At 31.8% G+C, this 10,000-nt stretch overlaps 1 protein-coding gene across 1 annotated transcript in view; it reads left to right on the top strand.

Moving 5' to 3' along the window:
• The window catches only part of LOC106874031 (contactin), a 223,550-nt gene that overhangs the window by 29,677 nt on the left and 183,873 nt on the right, over positions 1 to 10,000 (top strand). The gene's annotated exons all lie outside the window — the stretch shown is intronic.

The raw sequence follows: 10,000 nt of genomic DNA, 5'->3' as shown, positions 1-10,000 counted from the left end.
GTGCTTCTCTGATCATGAGCAGAAGTAGTGGGGGAGCATCATAGCCATGTGTTGAGAGGAATTCTTTGCGGTTTGAATAATTCACCTTTGGAAACATGGGTGTTTTGCTAATCATCCTTAAAAAAACCTTATTCAGGGAGCTTTTGAGCGGGATGGGCTACTCGACCTGAAGAAAATTCTAACTGGGCCCCCCTGCGAGGCCATGCACTGTTTATCTTGATATGAGATCTCCATGTCGCGCACATATGGTTGTGATGCATGTGCCTGGTATACCCTTATCAAACAGGTAGTTATGATGGGTATAATGGGCTTCGTATATTTTACCCCAGTGTCACTTTGATGGCATGCACTGCTCTCTCACTCAATAATAATAATAATAATAATAATAATAATAATAATAATAATAATAATAATAATAATAATGATAATAATAATAATAATAATAATAATAATAATAATAATAATAATAATAATAATAATAATAATGATAATAATATTAATCCTTTCTACTATAGGCACAAGACCTGAAATTTCGGGGAGGGTGACAGTGGATTACATTGACCCCAGTGTTTCATTGGTACTTAATTTATCGACTCCAAAAGAATGAAAAGCAAAGTCGATCTCGGTGGCATAATAATAATAATAATAATAATAATAATAATAATAATAATAATAATAATAATAATAATAATGCAGTGCCAGACAGTGGTTCTCATGGCTTCTTATCTTAACTGATTGGAGGTGCTATCATGTATATTGTTTTGTCTTGATATAAAAGATGGGCAACAGCAAATATTCTGCTCAATACCACAGATTTGCTTGTCACTTGCTTAATCTTAACCAGTTGAGCATGACACTTAGTGGCTGACGATATGTGCATCTCTGATCACGAGCAGAAGCAGTGGGGAAGCATCATAGTCATGTGTTGAGAGGAATTCTTTGGGGTTTGGATAATTCACCTTTGGAAACATGGGTATTTCGTTCGACATCCTCAAACAACCTTTATTCAAGGACCTTTTGAGCGGGATGGGCTACTCGACCTGAAGAAAATTCTAACTGGGTCCCACCTGCAAAGTCATGCGCTCTTTATCTTGATTAGAGACCACTATATCGCGCACATATGATTGTGATACATGTGCCTGGTGTACCCTTATCGGACGGGTAGTTATGATGGGTATACCGGGATTCGTATATTTTACCCCAGTGTCACTTTGATGGCATGCCCTGCTCTCTCACTCAATAATAATAATAATAATAATAATAATAATAATAATAATAATAATAATAATAATAATAATAATAATAATAATAATAATAATAATAATAATAATAATAATAATAATAATACTTTATGTAGGACTGAAGTAACTCAACAGAAGTTTTTTATAGATATAGAGAGTAGAGTTCTTTACTTGTATACGATTGACACAATCCCTCACTAAGGTAAACATAGCTGACGTAATCCATCACGAAGGAAAACTTAATGACGAAAAGCGCAACTCGAAAGGAACAGTTATTTATTTGTAGTTACTAGACTGACAATTTTATTTTGAACCTGTTGAAGGCATGAGAGATGCTGAAGTATCGTTCAACTACAAATAAATAACAGTTGCTTTCGAGTGTTTCACTGGTACTTAATTTATCGACTCCGAAAGGATGAAAGGCAAAGTCGCCCTCGACAGAATTTGAACTCAGAATAAAAAGACGAGCGAAATGTCGCTAAGTATTTTGTCCAGCGTGCTAATGGTTCTGTCAGCTCACCGCCTTACTACTACTACTACTACTACTACTACTACTACTACTACTACTACTACTACTACTAATAATAATAATAATAATAATAATAATAATAATAATAATAATAAATAACAACAAAAATAAGACAGAGAAAAAGATGGCTATGGATGACTAAAAGTGATTTAAAACCGGAAACGGAGGCTCTCATTTGTGATGCCCCAAAACAAGCATTAAGAACCAATTACATCAAATACAGAATAGACAACACATCAGAAAGTCATAAGCGCAGAACTTGTGGACAAAATGGTGAAACCGTATGGCATATTACCAGTCAATGTATGCCTCTACCCCAGAAAGAATATAAGGGACGCCATGACAATATAGCAAGGATTGTCCATTGGACACTTTGCAACAATTATGAACTCAACAGAGCAAAAAAAGTGGTACGAACATAAACCTGAAGGCATCATCGGAAGTGATAATGCAAAGATCCTATGGTATTTTATGATTCAATGCGACAATGAGATAGAGAATAGGAAACCAGACAAAATGTTAATTGAGAAAGAAAGGAAACGATGCTGGATCATAGACATAGTATACCTATTATTGTCGGAGCCCTGGGAACAGTGAGTAAAAATCTTGAGAAGTACATGGAACAAATAGGAGCTGCAATAAGGATGGAGCGCTTGCAGAAAACAGCACTGCTTGGAATCGCTAGAATACTCCGGATTATTATTGAAAAGAAATGCAATTATTGAAAAGAAATACAAAATTTATCTAATCGAATCTTTAGTTTAAATAAAATTTTAAATGTTATTCTATTAACTTCATTAGAATTTTAACTAATAATCAAAGAAATTATATTAAAAAAATACTTATTTATCGAAAAAATGAAAAAGAAATATTAAACAATATTATGGGAAATAAATGTAACACTAATCTAATCGATGTTTTGGTTTAAATTAAAATGTTAAACTTTATACTATTAACTTAGTGTTAAATAGGATATCGGCTAACATTAATTACTAAGTGAATTAATGTAAAAATACATATATTACCAATCAATGATAGAAGAGCATTTAACAATATTATTGAAAATAAAAGCTATACTTATCTAAAATTTTAAACGTTATACTAATAAATAAGCGTTTGTTAGAAAGAAGTCGCGGGAAGATATTGCGTAAAGAAAAAGAATAGAATAAAGAGATATAAAAACATGAATGAAAGTTTTATTTATAAAATCATGAATGAAAATAAAAATTTAAAATTTATATAACTTAAATCATAATAAAACAATTAACTATATTGTACACATTTTATGGAACTTAAAATTTAAGTAATTATAGAGTGTAAAGAATAAGATTAAGATGCATAAATTAAATAATATATATGAAATAAGCTAAAATACTAATTAACGAATCTTTCTATGAAAATAAAATTTAAACGAAGTTTTAGGTTAAACTAAAATTATAAACGTAATATAATTTAATATAAACTAACAAAAATTAATTTATATAAAAAGAAATTATATCACCAAATTTATTGAAAAGAAATGCGTTATATGTATATATATATATATATGTATATATACGTATATATATATATATATATATATATATATATATATATATATATATATATATATATATATATGTACATATATATATGTATATATATGTATATATACATATGTATATATATGTATATATATATGTATATATATATGTATGTATTTATATATGTATTTTTTTTTTTTAAGTTTCAGCTTAGAGCTGCGGCCATGCTGATGCACCACCGTGTTGCTACACTGTTATGACAGGGAGCCTCTTACAATATGTGGCACTTGGTGAAGAATGGAGTTTGATTTAGCAACCTTCATTTGCACCTCCTGCCGCGAGGTAGGTTCATCTGGGACTCTCGATAGGAAGAGGTCCAACTTTGATTTAAAAACTCCTACATATACTTTGTGCAGATTCCTCAGGCTCTTTGGGAGAATATTAAAAAGCTGTGGGCCCCTGAATCCCAAGCTGTTGCAGTAACTGGTCCTGAAGCGCGATGGCATTGCTGGGATCTTTGGCACTATGCAGTGTCGTCCCGTTCTGGCATTGGTGTAGCTTTCAATGCCAAAATTTGGCTCAATTCCTTCCAGGATCTTCCAGATGTATATTACTGCATACCTCTACCGCCTTCTCTCCAGGGAGTAGAGTCTTAGCTGTTTCAGCCTTTCCCAGTAGCTGAGCAGTTGCAAAGAGACAACCTTCTTTGTGAATCTCCTCTGGATTGCTTCAAGGTGTGCTGTTAATTTCAGACTGGTGGGTGACCACAGCTGTGAGCAGTAATCCAGGCGGCTGAGGACGAATGTGCTCCAGAGTATCATCATGGTTTCCTTATCTCTGGTTCTGAATGTTCTCAGGATCCATCCAGCCAATCGTCTGCACTTTGTTGCCATTCTGGTATGTATATATATATATATATATACATATATACATATATTGATATATATATATATATATATATATATATATATATATATATATATATATGCATATTTATATGTATGTATATATATATATATATATATATATATATATATATATGTATATATATATATATATATATATATATATATATTTATTTATTTATTTATGGGTTTCAGCCAAGTGGCTGTGGTCATGCTGGAGCACCACCGTGATTTTCTGTCTTTATGCTTTGCTCTCTTCACGTTCCTTGCATGGCTCTTCTCCTGCACCTGATATAGTCCAATCAAGAGTTTTGATATGTATATATATTTATATATATATATATGTATATATATATATATATATATGTACATATATATATATATATATATATATATATATATATATATATATATATATATATATATATATATATATATGTATGTATGTATATATATATGCATAGATATATATATAAGCATATATATATATATATAAATATATATATATTTATATATATATATATATAAATATATATATATTTATATATATATATAAGTATATATAGATATATGTATATATATATAAGTATACATATATATGTATATATATATATATATATATGTATGTATATATATATGTATATATATGTATATGTGTATATATATATATATGTATGTATATATGTATATATATATATATATATATATATGAAGATAGATATATGTATATATATATATGTATGTATATATATATATATATATATATATATATATATATATATATATATATATATATATAAATATATATATATATATATATATATATATATATATGTATGTATATATATATATATATATATGTATATATAAATGTGTATATATATGTATATATATATGTATACATATATATATATATATATAAATATATATATATATATATATATTTCCTTCGTCACGGAAAACCTAAAATCGTAAGAAATATTTGAAATATTTCTTTATTCGTTGTACTTTTACGCTACACACAAAATAGGCGTTCCAAGCATTTTCAATGTAATAAGCTATTGATTTCTGAAAGTTTCGAATTGTTGTAAGTAATGCAAATCAGTTTACCAGAGAAATAAAAGGAGCAAATACTTAGAAATTAAACTTCATAGATGAAAAACAAAAATTATGCCCATATTGAAAGCAACCGCAACCAACTTAAAGTGTATGCGAGGCAGAACAAAGAAATAATGGTCAAGCTAACTACAACAAAAAGTGTTGGTGCATACAAACGATAACATAGTTGAATATGACGGATTTCAGTGACTGAAATGTTCATTATGTTCAAAGAATAAAATCAAAAATAATATATAGTTCGTTCTTAACAAAAGTGTATATTGCCACATGAAATGTGCAGAAAGAAAATTTGATAATATCCAATAGCGAATTCATTTTCTAATTGTAGAAACTGGACAATTTCTCTCGCTGTTTGATCTGTTTTCATTGCTCAACATTTGAAAAGATTCAACGCTTGGCATGATTGTTATATCTGAAACCTGATTAGTAGATGTAGCTGAAGTAGCAGAAACTCAGTGTCAATTATTCTGGAAATGCGTTTTGATGAAATGGAATTTGCTGTACAATCGAAGTTTGTGGAATTCCAGAACCTGATACCCAGTCATATCAACTGCAGTATCGTCACATCAAGAATACCTCATCTCCTTACAACAGTAATAACGAATTCCTTTTTATGGAGGTCTTCAACATCCGAATATGTAGAGACTTCAATATACGAAAGGAAGGAATCATCGGAAAGCAAAGAAAAGAAAAATGCTGGTTCAACGTAAACTTTTTAATTTTGGCTTAAGTATTGAACATAATTTACCAATCATTTGCAGACTGAAGTTTAAATACCACAAAGAAAATGTATCGCTGATTACATCACTGACATCCAACCGACTACATCTTTGTGTGAAGAAGCAAAGATGAAGTAGTGATAGCCGATGGCGTGTATGGAACTGACCATTCGCGTATAACGTCGACCGTTCAAATGAGATTTAAACGTAAACTAAGAAGGCAAATGAAAAACGTGTTATTGCAGACGATAATGCCCAACAATTGAAGGATCCTGTAGAATTATTCGACAAAAGATTCCTCAAATAGTTCAACAAACGTTAGAGAATTCTATCTCGAAACCATCCTATTTGGAACTCCAATAACCTTCATTACTTTCTGCTGTTGAATCAGAATTGAGAACTTTAAGCCGCAAACATCACGATGGGTTTGATGGGAACAACGCGAAAATATGCAAGTTTATCTGACGAAATTGCAAAACTTAATCGAGAAAATAACCCACAATACAAGACAAGGTAGACAACATTTGATGTCCTCAGGGTTGATGTTCAAACATGAATTTGTAGAATTCGAAACGACTGGTAGCGAGCCAATAACAATGAAACCCAAGGCTATACTAACCAACATCATGAATGCTGGTGCTACTCCATCAATGGGGTAGCACCAATCAAAGCTGAAGTTATCAATATTTTGGTAAGTGATAAAGCAACCTGAAATGGTTGAATTGAAATATTGAAAAAACATATTGAACAGACAAACTGTTTTTGGTTACTATCATGTCGATTTTTAGCACTTTCAAACTTCCAGATGCATGGTTATAAAGCTTCTGATTTTAATTCTATTCTTCCTGAATAGTACGAACAAGATTCTCGGAATATGGGAACGAAAATTTGTCCCTTGCTAAATTGACCATCTTCAGGTAAGGTCTTGCTTTGAATTTTACTGATCAGCACAACCAATTATTTGAGAAAAGCTAATCGAATCCCAACTTCGAGTAAAGTGAAGAAATAAGAGAAAGCGAATTTTTTATCGATTAAAGCTAGTTAAAGCTTTGGACAAACTTCTGAGACCCAGCACTATAGAGAGTCCTTAAGAAATATGAATATCCAAACCACTTAAACCAAATGAATCAATTCATTCGTAGAAGTATGTAAGGTCGAGTATTATATCAAAGTGAACTTCCTTCCGGGCGTTAAACATTCTTCCTGATGTTTTACATTTGCATGATTATTGTGCTGAAGAAAATCAACCGAGAATGCGAACATGGAGCAACCATTCAATAAAGATACAAGGGAAACTTTTCGATTTAAGATGATTAAATCGGAAAAACCTACAAATAAAGGAGGGCTCATGTATGTAGTGTGTGTGTGTGCTTGCTGCTGCTGTGTGTACGCGTATGTATGCGTGTGTTCGAGTGCATGAGCATGTGTGAACGTGTGTAGGTATTTGAATGTATGTATGAAAAATTCCGTACGTGTTTGTTTCTGTACGTTCATCATTATATGTGTAAGCGATACAAAAAGTGTGTGGGTGTTTGTGTGGGTGTGTGAGCGTGTATTTATGCATGTATATATGTATATGTACGAACGTGTATATGTATGTGTGACTGAATGTGAGGCGTTTGTTGGATGTGTGTGTATATGTGTGTATGTTGTGGAAGAAATTACAAGGAAGTGGATGGTGATTTGAGATTTAGGACTGAAGGGGTGTGATTCGAAGAGAAAAGATGGTATGACGTGTGATTCGAAGAGAAAAGATGATATGTTGTGTGATTCAAAGAGAAAAGATGAATCGCTTTCCTCGTTCAAGGCCAAGTCAAACACTGTGAGATGTTGGATAGAGTGGTCCGGTCCACTGAGCAAAATTGACGAGAACAAGGATTTTGCTCCGGAGGCTGATGTCACGTAGTTGATCGGCGAATCGGTTGGCTAAACGACAACTGTTATACCAATATACAAGACCACACAGAGAAAGCATCTTATGGAGTAAATGACGCTGGCGGAGGTGCAGATGAAAAAGTTAGAGATAAATATTTTGCGATGGTTGAGTCCTTTGAAGGAAGTGTACGGTTGCGCTTGCGTGCATGTATGTACTTTTATATATACCGAGAAGAATAGAGACAAAGAGGGGAACTTCCGGTATATCACTCGCCGCGCAATTTCTCATGGCATTTTTAATGGTAAAACTCTCAAATCAATATATTCCTATATCGACAACTATTCTTATTTCTCTCATCGCTCTTATTCCTCCTAAAGTAATTCCTACTTCGACATTTATATCGCATTTACATTACGAATCCCTGAAAGACTTACTATTTCTAGGATGTAATGCAACACGGAGATATCTCTATCTACAAATACCATAGTCGTGCAGAAAAGGATATCATTTAATTTAGAAATCAAAATGAAAGAGGAGGAAAAGTAAATGTTATCGGATGTGGTTTGTAGTTGTCTCATTCAGCTATCCCCGCTGTTATTTAAGATAAGAAAACCTGCATTTTTTTGCTATTATCACCATGCGTTTAGCGATAATAGCTAAGAAATGACAAGAATCTATCGATGAACTGGAGAAATTATTAACGCTTCGAAAGGAAAACCGGATACAAAAACGTGTACGTCAACTAACATTGCAAAATAAGGCTGTAGAATTATTTTTCGCCGCCCAGAAATCCATGGTTTAATCGTTTTAGAGAGAGAAAGGGAGGGGGAGAGAAGCAGTAATTACCGATATATTGGTTGTTGAATATGTTAGTTGCATTTCGAGTAGACAAAGAATTCCAGCGATTGTTTTAAGGATTTTAAAATAAAATTTAGAGAAAAGAACTTGAAAAATCAAGGCTGTTTGTTCCGAGTTTTTACAGATGTATCAATCTTGTCGAATACTCTTATTTCAATAGTTTTTCGGTAAAATGCTAAAATATAAGTAGCCGAGGAAAGTCAAGGTTTTTTTTTTAAAGATTTCAATGCAAAATTTGCATAGGGTTAAATGCGAATTCAGATAACATTTTTTTTTTAAACACATGAACAAAATTGAATACATACATATAGAATATACTGCTGAAGAAATTGATAACAAATGGAATTCTTATCAGAGTATGAAGAGTAAGGTTCTTTTTAAATGCGGCTCTTTATATTCTGGTAGAATCCAGAAGCTACTTAAACAGAGTAATTGTTAAGTTTGATTCTATGACTTGAGTGGTTCAAATCAGCGTGATTGGTATTTCTTTTTTTTTTTAGTCAACTTCAATCCCTGGAGTACACTAATCTATTTCCCACATGAAATCTCATTCTGTCGCTAGTGAAAAAAGAAAAAAAAACTGTTAACTTCTTTCCTCAGTGTGTTTGTAGTCAGTTACTGCAATAAAGGTAAGCAAAGGAGCTTGTGTAATTTTAATAAATGGTCCATGCTAAACAGTACGAGCACTTTGAATTCCATCAACACACACACACACGCACGCACACACACACACACACACACACACACACACACACACACACACACACACACATATATATACATATACGCGACGGGCTTCTTTCAGTTTCCGTCTACCAAATCCACTCACAAGGCTTTGGTCGGCCCGAGGCTATAGTAGAAGACACTTGCCCAATATGCCACGCAGTGGGACTGAACCCGGAACCATGTGGTTGGTAAGCAAGCTACTTACCACACAGCCACTTCTACGCTTATATACATACTTACCACACATCCACTCCTACGCTTACACACAAAAACACACACACATATATATATATATATATATATATATATATATATATATATATATATATATATATATATATATATATATATATATATATATATATATATATATATATATATATATATATATATATATATATATATATATATATATATATATATATATATATATATATATATATATACAAATCTACAGGTTTACACAAAAACCTAGAAACTGTCTTACTTCAAAGTGTCTTGTTT

The sequence above is a fragment of the Octopus bimaculoides genome, chromosome 6 (assembly GCF_046866305.1).
Source record: "Octopus bimaculoides isolate indiv1 chromosome 6, ASM4686630v1, whole genome shotgun sequence".
NCBI lineage: Eukaryota > Metazoa > Mollusca > Cephalopoda > Octopoda > Octopodidae > Octopus > Octopus bimaculoides.
This window is presented reverse-complemented; position numbering and strand designations above follow the sequence as displayed.